The following is a 10712-nucleotide window of genomic DNA, read 5'->3' on the forward strand; positions in this document are numbered from 1 at the left end:
TGGAGCTCCTTCTTTCATGGGATTGTGTTCTAAAACTGAGGTGTGTACCCAGAGAGTGCATATCCACTCTTGTTTTCCATAGTTGCTCCCAACTCTGCCTCATTAGTCAACTTGCAAGGGTCCATATGACCAGACAAAGAAGAGAGCTGCGATCCTTCCTGTCCTTTTATTCAGCTGTGACCATGAAATTTACCCTGGTTCCTCCTGGAATAAGTTTCAGGTGACTAGAAGCAGTCTCTCTAGGTGGAACCGTAAGTTCAAGCAGCCAAACCAAAAGAAAGAAAATTCAGTCTCTGGTGAAGAGCAACAGAGAGAAGCCAAATGCCCAAACCCTAAATACACAGAATGAATGCCCCCCAAATCATCCCATCACCATCACTATTAGTAGTAGTAGTAAATGAAAAAAAATATTTTAGGAATCAGAAAATATCATCTGTTTTGATCTCTTCCTTTTCCCATTGGCTGCAATGATTACTGCTCACCCCACTTCTGTTCAATCTCTACTGCTTCTGCTTCTTCCAAATACTTATTCCCTTGCTTCATTGATCACCTTTCTTTTTCACTGCTAATCCACTTTCTCCTTTTCCACAGACCAGCCTTTGGTATCCTCTAACAATAAACATGGCAACACAGTACACATAGTATACTGAATCACCATAGACCAAACAAGAGTGGAGCGAACATTTGTCCACTTCAGTCAGCAAGCCCCATATTTTCTTTTAATTTTTTTTAAATATTTTTAGCTGTCTATATAATATCTTTCTATTTTTAGTAGAGATGGGGTCTCGCTCTTGCTCAGGCTGGTCTCGAACTCCTGAGCTCAAACGATCCGCCCACCTCGGCCTCCCAGGGTGCTAGGATTACAGGCGTGAGCCACCGCGCCCGGCCCCCATATTTTCTAAATCTCAAAAAAAAACCTATTAAACAAAATATAAACCAATATTAAAAGGCTACAATCATGACAATTCTAAGATGTTCCACATTAGGATTATGTAAAGTATGTTTGACTGATAAAGAATATTTCAGAAAAGGAGGTAACTGTTAAAAATATGTGCTAGTGCCTATCCAACAACACAGAGAGGAAGATTGGCTGGTATCTACAGGACCAGTTCGACTTATTCAGAAAAAAATCCTACAATATAAAATTTACTCATTAAGTCTTGTTACCTTATAAATATCATTTGGGAGAAAACAAATGTAACAGATGCTGTCAGTGCACCCCCTCCCCAATATCCTCTTGGCTTTTATCATGTTTGTACATGTTGCCCAACTCCAGCTGCCAACACCTGCAACTCTGTGCCTGAAGACTCTCTGTGGACACTGGAGCTCTCTCTGCCCCTCCCCTCTCCCAAACAACCTTCAACCAATGACTGATGGAGTGCTGAATAAATATCCCACCTCCTTTGCCCCATGAGTGATTTAAATCTGAGGCATGTTCTCCCAGGGAGATTATGCTCTAGTTGACTTTAGTGATCTTGTTTAATAATGCAAATTTTATCAGTTTCCTTCCTTTCCCTGTTTTATTTCTTTATTTCCTTTCTGATATTTCTTGGTATTACTGCCTAATGAAACCTTGCATTCAAATCATTGTATCAGGGTCACTTCTGGAAGAACACAAACTAAGAAAACAATTTCTTTTAACTGATCTGGTTTCTTACTAAGCAAACTTTTGATTTGCAGTTTTGCTTCTTTAGTGGCCACTTTGTGATAGAACATGCAGGTAATCTGTCCTGCTTATATGTGAATCTTATCAAATATGTCAAATATGTCTCTTGAGTGATAAGGAATATAAGGCTTCAAAAGTTCTAAAGAAGTGTATGAAATTCCTAATCCTGGCCATGCAGTCTTATCTTCAGATATTCAAGTGGAACAAATTGTTAAGCCACAGATTTTAAACCTGAACCATTCCTGAATAAGTAACAATGAAACTAACAAAGAAAGAATATATCTGGGCCATTTGGGAAATTAGCCAGATTGCATGGATTTTATGTCTCGTAAGAAATCCCTTTTAGGCAAAAAGTCCAATTACTGAAAACTTGATTTTGCTCTATCACCCACAATCTAGTTGGGTGATAAAATAGGGTAAGCTAACAAAAACACTCCAAGACACATTTATTTAGCCTTTGAAATAGCCTACCAGTATTACTTATTGTCTCCATTACCTTACTTCTAGTCATTCTTTAATTCACTGTCATATAACTTTTATTTTCCATAAATTTCAGCTTACCATTTTTAAAATTTCTGTTTATATATATATATACTAGGATTTAGGAGAAGGAAAAAAATGCACACATTCCCTTCACACAAGTATTCCACAGCTTAGATAAAGGTGTCAGAGTAGGAGACTAGGAGATAGGGCTGAGACTGGATGCAGGGGCTTCCAGAGTGGGTGTAGGTGTTAAAGTCTAACTAAGGGGGGTTGATAACCACAGACAAGGACTGGCATCAACCAGTTTTTCAGCTATCTAGGTCATCTTACATGAATTTTGGCTAATCACAATATCATTTGCATTGTGGTTTTAAAATTTCTCTGCCCTTGAAATTGCCATGAAAGTTCTGAAACAACTATATAAAGTATGCAAATGAGAGGGAACCAAATTCTAGGGATTACTACCTAAATTCTCAGTAAAATCCAACCCATTAGTCTTGAATATTCCTCCCCTCAAGCACTAAGGCTTCAGAAGACTAAAAACCACTTCCTTCTGATGCAGTTGCTCTTTTCGAGCCTGTCTTCTCCCTGTCTCTTGAGAGAGCATGCTTTCACTTTTGCTTTCAATAAAAGGAGCTTGCTTTTGGCTTACGTGGTGTGTCCTGAAATTCTTTTCTTCCGAAGATCACCAAGAACGTGAAAGAACCTCTGCTCAGAGGATGGTAACACAAGCATACTAAGAAAAGTAATACAGGCATATGAAGAACAAAATTGTCATACAGAGTGATAAGTACCATTAACAAGGAATGAAGCAGAAATTGTGGTAACACAAAGGAGTGGGTGATCAACTGTGTTTGAGCATGGATCTTAGGTTGGGTTCCCTGGAAGCAGAGCCTGAGACAGGGATTTATTGAAGGTATGCACTCAGGAGAAACCCATACAGCAGGATAGAGTAAGGGAAGCAGCCAAGCAAGGAAGTGATCTTAGGCAAACTCTAACCTTGGCTTGATACAAGACAGATTCTGGAGCATAAGTTTCATTGCAAAAATAGGGCAAATGGTCCACGCTTTTGTACCTCTGTATCATGGGGTCATTGGCTGCCCCAGTTAGCCAAGAGTAATCCTTCTGAGAAGGTCACAGGCATAAGCCATTAGCTGCAGCCCTCACACACAGCTGGGCATTTGGGTGTCCTGTTGGTCAAATGTATTTGGGCAGAGCACCAAACAGCATCTACTATAAGAGGGTTAGAAAAACTAGAGTATATGTTTATGGCTTTGGGCAGCCCAACACTGAGCACGCTTCCTGCTTAAGGGAAAATATCAAGACAGATGGGAGACAAGGCTCCACCTTTGTATGATGCTTCCCATTTTCTGAGCCTGGTTCTACAACCTTCTAAGTATGTTACTGGATATCCTTCCAAAAAATTCCTTTTCTGCTTTGACTAGCCAGAGTCAAATTTTGTTGTTGGGGAGCTTTGATAGGTACAGAGATTATGAAAATTGTTAGATCATAGATAATTACAGCCTTAAAAAGATGGGGGCCATTGAGTGGGAGAGGAGCACATGGAAAAGAGATATATTAAGTATGTTCCGGCTGAGTAGCAGCCATAAGTCTAAGAGGACTCTAAAATGTGTTACATGTGAATCTAGGGGAAGATATGACAAATCTAGAGAGGGTTTGAGGAAGGGACAATGAGTTCATTTGGGAACTTGTTGAGCCTGAGTTTTCTGGGGACACCCAGAGATGTTTTATACGTGGCTATGCAAGAGTCATGGTCAAGAAAAGCCATCTGGTAGTTAAGACAGAGAGAGAGAGAGAGAAAGAGAAAGAGAGAGAGATATTGGCTAAAGGGTGTGGCTGAGCTCAATGGAGAGTGTATACAGAGCAAGAGCTGAAGAGACCAGAATAAGAATCAAAGATGGTTGTTAGATCTATACACTTCTCTATAGATAAATCTTAGGCAAACCAAGAGAGGACCAGGAAGGCAAGGAAGGAAGAACTAGCCAACACTGTTAAATGCTCCAGAGTGATCGAGCAGTAAAAGTAGTGAAAAGAAACCAATGGTGATAATTAATGTCAGTGATGAAGTTTGTGAGGAGAGTTTTTGTGGCATTCCTTAAAAGATAAAACTATCCCTCCCTCCTGTGTAAGGTAAATCCATGACCTCTCCCCTACTCTGGGGTCTTCTTTCATCAACTTTACCCCTTACACACCAGTGTTTGTAACCTCTCCCTCTCTATTGGCTCCTCTGTAGAAAATAAGCATAAAGTACCCTTTCCTCTCCTCTCCACTCATGGAATTCCAATTTATCCTTCAAGACTCCATAGAAGATGTTTCCTAACTCCTCAGGTGAGAAATAGGCTTCCTTTCTCTCCTGTCGTCACACAGAACTTTGTGTTTACTTCTTTTTTAGATCTTACCAGAATAGATTGGAGGTATCTATTGGTGCATCTGTCAGACTGTGAGCAGGAACTGTGCCCTAACCACCTTATATTCCTGGTGCCAAGCATGAGGCAGAATACATCCCAGAACCCATGAATTGTTAAAAGAATGACTATTTGGCTAAAAAAACCAAAAAATACATGAATACTCCTTTCCTAGAATGTTTCGTTCTTGATTTGTGGTTCTAAAATATATTTCAAACTGGAACTTTTAGTTCTCAATAAACTTCGTGGAAGAATTAAACTTTAGGGAGGAAAAGAAATGATGCACAGAGAATGATCCCACAGGAAAAAAGAAATAAATCTCCTGGTGCATGTGACACAGTTAATATCATATATAATTAATTATAAACCAAAGACAACGTTATAAAACATAAATGTTGAAATACAGATAAAATGGAAGAAGTCTATTTCTCCTTATGCCGAGCAGTAGCTTTCCATTTTAATAAAATTTAAATGCCTCACAGAAAGAAAAATGATTGGAATAGATTTTAATAACTTAAAAATAAGTACATTTTAAACAGCCTCTGTGATGAATATGTGATTATGGAGAATCAGTCAAAAAGGCTAGTCAGGCATTGTTCCACTCTGAGGCTCCCAGAAGCAAGATGACTGATGGCCCTCAATTAACAAAGGCACAATGAGAGACACAAAGAAAGTCAATAGGCTGACTTGCTGAAATACACAAAGATGTTAGTCTGGAAGGTGACAATTGCAATTCTGGTAAGTGTGTTAGGGATGTGTACAAAATATCACAAATATCCAAAACAATGTACAATATTTATTGAGAGTTAAGAAGACAAAAGGACAAAGGAAAAGACAAACAGATGCATAAAGAAAGATAAAAAGTTTAAAATATTTGGTGGCTTTAGGTGAATTCAAGGCTGTGGCAAGTAACTACAAAACATGGGTTGGCAAAGATTTTCTGTAAAGAAATATATAGTAAATGTTTTAGTCTTCGCAGGCCATATAGTCTCAGTCTCAACTACAAACTCTCCTGTCGTAGTGAAAAAGCAGCCACAAACAATAGGTAATTAAATGGGGGTGGTTGTGTTCCAACACAAATTTATTTACGAGAAATTATGGGGAGGGCAGATTTAAATTGCAGGCTTGTAGTTTGCCAACCCATGCTATAAAACAAGCCAGTTTATTATGAACAACAAGATGTATAAACGTGTGTGTGTGTGAGAGAGAGAGAGAGAGATCAATAATTGTTGCTTTGATAGTTGTTGAAGTTACAATAAGTTTTTATTGTGTTTGGTCTAGCACGTACATGAGGGTATAGCTGATCGAGTAGATTAAATCCAGGCATTCATATTATTTTCCAGCTCTCTAGATGATTTGAGGTGCAGCCGTATTTGCCATTGAAGGTGCTAAAGAATGCTTCTCAAATTTCAGTGTGCAAATCCATCACTCCGAGTTTTGTTAAGATGTAGATCCTCATTCAGTAGCTCTGGGGTGGGGCTTGAGATTTTGCATTGCTATCAAGCTCTCAGGTGAGGTTGATGCTGCTGGTCCACAGACCACATTGTGAGCAATAAGATACTAGCACTGGTTTTCAATGCCTGGGAAGCCTATGTGCTGCCCCAGGGACTTATGTATTTGGTCTGGGATGTGGCCTGGGCATTGAGAGTTATAAAGGCTCTGCAGGTGATTCTAATGTGTAGCAAAGTTTGAGAATTTCTATGTTAAAGCTCATGATAGTTTATCGAGTTTAGTTATGTTATCAGTAGCCCTAATTTGATTCCTTTTCGTCATTCTCCCCACAACCCCTGCCCACCCATCCCTCTCCTTTTCAGGTTCAAAGATCCAGATGTAGGTGGGGATTCATCTTTTTGCTTTTATCTATCTCTGAGGAGTGAGAGGAAATTCAAGATGGAAACAGGAGGCTCCAGCAATCTGGCTTTGGGAAAAATAAAAGTGTTCCAGGGGTGATTTTAAAGGAAAGCTGGTTGAGACAGAAGTGGGATTGCTACAGAAAGCTGTCACCACATAACTAGTCTCCAGTCTTGGCTCTGAGTATGGGGCAGTGAACACAGCAATGTATCTTCCTGAGTCCTGGAGTCTTCTGACAACCAAGCAGATTTTAAGAATTTGTCCTTCTAAGTCAGTGTTCCGGGTGACAGGGTTGATAGAAATGCAAGAGAGACCCCCAGTGGCAAAATAAAGAAGTGAAATCTTTTCCTCAAAGCATAAACATTACAAAGGAACTCAGAAGTGAGTGGATGACAAAGATGGTGATGATGAAGATAAAAGATGGCTAACATATAATGTACTTACACTGTGTGGCAGGCATTGTTTTAAGTGATTTACATACATTAACTTATTTAATCTAAACAACCCAATGATGTTGATGCTTTTATTATCCCTATCTTACTATGAAGAAATTGAGGCACAGAAAAGTTAAATAATTTGCCAACGTTTGCCTAAAATGAGAGCCTAAGCTGGGGTTTGAACCTAGGCAATGTGAGGTTCAGAAACCACTGCACAAAATTTTCTCCCAAAACAGGAAATTAAGAACAATCCTCAATTTGAAGTTTGAGCCACTCAAAAACAGATGTTTGCTCTGCACTTTCTCATATCTAGAGAACAGTTAGTGAACACAGATATTTGAGTAGGTAGAATCTGAGACAAATCAGAGAGCACAGAGGTCATTTAAAAAGGCAGAGAAAGGGATACAGTAAGAAAACCAATTTTGACTAAGAAGTGTAAAGAGGCAATAGCAATTTTTTGGAAACTGAAATCAAAATGTCATAACTCTAACTTTTAGGAAAGTGTTCAAGTGCAGGCATGGAGAAATGTGGAAGATAATTAATGCAAATCTAAACTTGTTCCTATTTTAATAAATGTTCAAAGCAACCTGCTAGATTTACAAAGACACAGGCTACCAATGTGTCTTCAGCAATAGGATGTATTCTGTAAATTTTGGATTTTATCTTCGTAACCCACAAAAAACCAAAATTTTCTTTTGTGGCACAGAAGACAAAAAATGTTTTGAGTATTTGTTCCCATACATGGACAACCTTAGGGTTTACATAGACAGATATTTCATATGCTCAAATAGAGAGTGGACTGAAAGAAGGGAAGAGATTTTAAAGCAGAACAGGAAAAAATAATATGTAGAGAAGTAGATGTATCATTTCCTTGTGGAATGTTCTTTTCATTTGGGAAATGATTTATTTTTACCAATACCAGGAAGACAAGGTAAAAGGCTAACTCTTCTCCATATCTTGAAAGGAGTAACCAGAGGCCACATTGAGCCTGTTAGGAACAGGGTAATTGTGAAATAAACTTGGGGATGACACTGGGAGCCACAGCCTGGGATAAGGTAATGACCATATGGGACCAGCCACCCTGTGGGTGTTCAGACACCTCAACCATGCCCTAAAATGTTAGCTGCTCTGTGCTTGGACCTGGATTTGTCACAGTCTCTCTTACACTCTCTTTCTGGTGAGCTCATCCAATCACAAGACTTCAATACCATGTATAAAATAATACATCCCATATGTGTATTTCCACACCCAACATTCATTTTTCCCACCTACTTGACTGATGTTTCCACTTGGATGTCTAATGAAAATCCCAGATTTTACATGACATGCCTTCCCCAATACTCTATGCCAGGTGTCCCCCCTGAAAATGTCCCCAGGTTAGTAATAGCACCACCATGAAACCAGGTGCTCATGTCCAAACCCCAGAACCCAGATCATTTTCCCCATCTCACATTACTCACCTCCTGACCATGAACAAATCTTGCTGACTTGTCCAAAAGCCATCTGGAACTTGTCTACTTCTTCTCATTTCTTCAGTCACCATCCAAATTCAAATCACACTAGTCTCTCACCCCGGCCAGCTACACTGGCTCAAACTGGTCTCCACTTTTGAATTTCCCCCACCCCCCTACATTCTTCAAAGCAGTCACAGTGACTGGCTTAACATTCAGGAGGATTTATTCTATTTTATATTCAATATCACAAATTTGACCTTCAGCCTTTACCTTATATTTTTCAGCACTACTATTGACTTTATTTAGGTTTTGTTGGAACCATGTCACTTTAATGGAAGAAATGGTACAATTGAAGGAAAAAAAAAAAAAAAACGTAAGTAGAGGTACTGTGAGGGCACTACCTATGCCTGGCACCGGAGACCACAGGAAGTCACATCCATGTCTGCAAGGAAGCCACCCTAAGGCTCAATTCCTGTTATCATTGTGGCCCACTGTGAGCTTGTCAAAGAGGGATTCTGCCATGCCATCTTCCAGGGCCCCCTCTTGCTACCTAGAATCAACGAACAATAACATTTGCAAATTTTAAAACAAAAGTTTGATGTAAAGTTGAAGACCCCTTTATTTTAATCCCTACCCAATAGAGTCCTGTCACTTGTTCTGCAGAGGCAGTCACTATAAGCAATTCTAGACCATGTTTGATACTGTACCATGCACACACACCCACATATACGGGACCCAGACTGCCCACCCCACCTCACCCCACCACCCCTCACTTTACCCCAACCCACATGTTCACAAGTTTGTAGAGGGGAGACTAATTTCTTGTTTTCCAGGGGCCAATGTATACCTTTCCCCTCCATCCGTGGAGATCCTGAGCTGCACGTGCATGAGTTATGTATGGGTGAGTGGAGGGCCCCCTGGAGACCCGTTTTAAACCCGCACGCAGGGATTTGCCCTTATTCCTCAAACGTGAGAGGTTTGCACAAACAAATAAACTGGACACCTTTTACTGCTTGAAGAACCAGATAACTTTATTGGAAACAATGGTAAAACTGAAAGGAAAAAACTTAAGTGAACGTTCTGAAAGGGGAATGTGCACGCCTGGCTGGTAGTCTGACCTGGAAAGGCACCCACAGCTGTGGGGACAGTCCCAGATCAGTTCTCCTTGTGGTCGCCGCTGCTGCCCAGGGTGAGCTTGTCAAAGAGGTACTCCCCCAGGCCGGCGTCTGGTGCCCCCATCTTGCTCAGGTTGGTGAGGTAGCCACCCACCTCCTTGATGGTCTTGACGTGCTCCTGCAGGTAGTGGTTCTCCAGGAAGTGGCACAGCTGCGCGTCGCCCTTGGTGGTGGCCAGCTCTTGCAGCTCCAGGAGGCTCTGGTTGATGCTCTTTTGCAGGTGGAAGGCGCAAGTCATGGCCTGCAGCCCGCCCTCCCAGTCGTCCTGGTGGGGCTTCTTAATGTCATTAAGGCAGATTCGGCCACCGCGCTGGTTCTGCAGGCCCATCAGCTTCTCGGCGTGCTCCCTCTCCTGGTGCGACAGGCGCAGGAAGTAGCGGGAGAAGTGCTTCAGGCCCACGTCGTCGCGGTCGAAGTAGAAGGCCATGGAGAGGTACACGCAGGAGGCGCGGAGCTCCAGGTTGATGTGGCTGTTGATGGCGGCCTCACAGTCGGGGTGGTAGTTCTGGCGCACCTGCGAGATCGCGGCCATGATGGGTAGCGCAGGCACTGAGAGCAGGAAAAACGCGAAGACGCCTCGGGAGCGCGGGCTGCGGAGACGGCAGTGGCGGCGTTGGCGGCCGCGGGAGCCTCGGGGTAAACCCAGGTTGGGTGTGGGCGGTCGCAGGCAGAGGGCAGGCTCCTGGCTGGGTGGCGTATAAATGGCGGCCGGTGTGCCCGGGACCGGAAATGGGCCTGGGGACCGTTATGGTCCGGCAGAGGAAGGGTGGGTGTGAGCGCAGAGTTCCGTGGGCAATTCCGGGTGACTCTGCACTGACCTTTTGATCCATATAATATTTTTTGAAGTTATTTTCCATTCCTGAGATACTTCCCTTAGGATAATGGTCTCCAATTCCATCCACATTGCTGCAAAAGACATTACCTTATTCCTCTTTATGGCTGAGTAGTACTCTATGATATATATGTCATGTTTTCTTAATCCACTCATGATTTGTTGGGCACTTAGGTTGATTTCAGGAATGGAAAAACAAACACTACGTGTACTCTCTAATAATTCGGAGCTAATTGATGGGGACACAGGGACTCAAAGAGATGTAAAGGTCATTGCAAATCAAGAAGGGGGAAGTGGGGAGGGGTAAAACCTTACCTACTGTGAGCACTGTTTGGGTGATTGGCACACTAAAAGCCCTGACTTAAGCATTATAAAACATATCCATATA

The 10712-nt window shown here is 41.7% G+C and overlaps 1 pseudogene; it reads right to left on the reverse strand.

The window, feature by feature from the left end:
• Positions 1-9472: 9472 nt before the first annotated feature.
• On the reverse strand, positions 9473-10024 carry LOC138379023 (ferritin heavy chain pseudogene; annotated as a pseudogene).
• Positions 10025-10712: the final 688 nt, after the last annotated feature.

Source organism: Eulemur rufifrons, chromosome 30 (assembly GCF_041146395.1).
Source record: "Eulemur rufifrons isolate Redbay chromosome 30, OSU_ERuf_1, whole genome shotgun sequence".
NCBI lineage: Eukaryota > Metazoa > Chordata > Mammalia > Primates > Lemuridae > Eulemur > Eulemur rufifrons.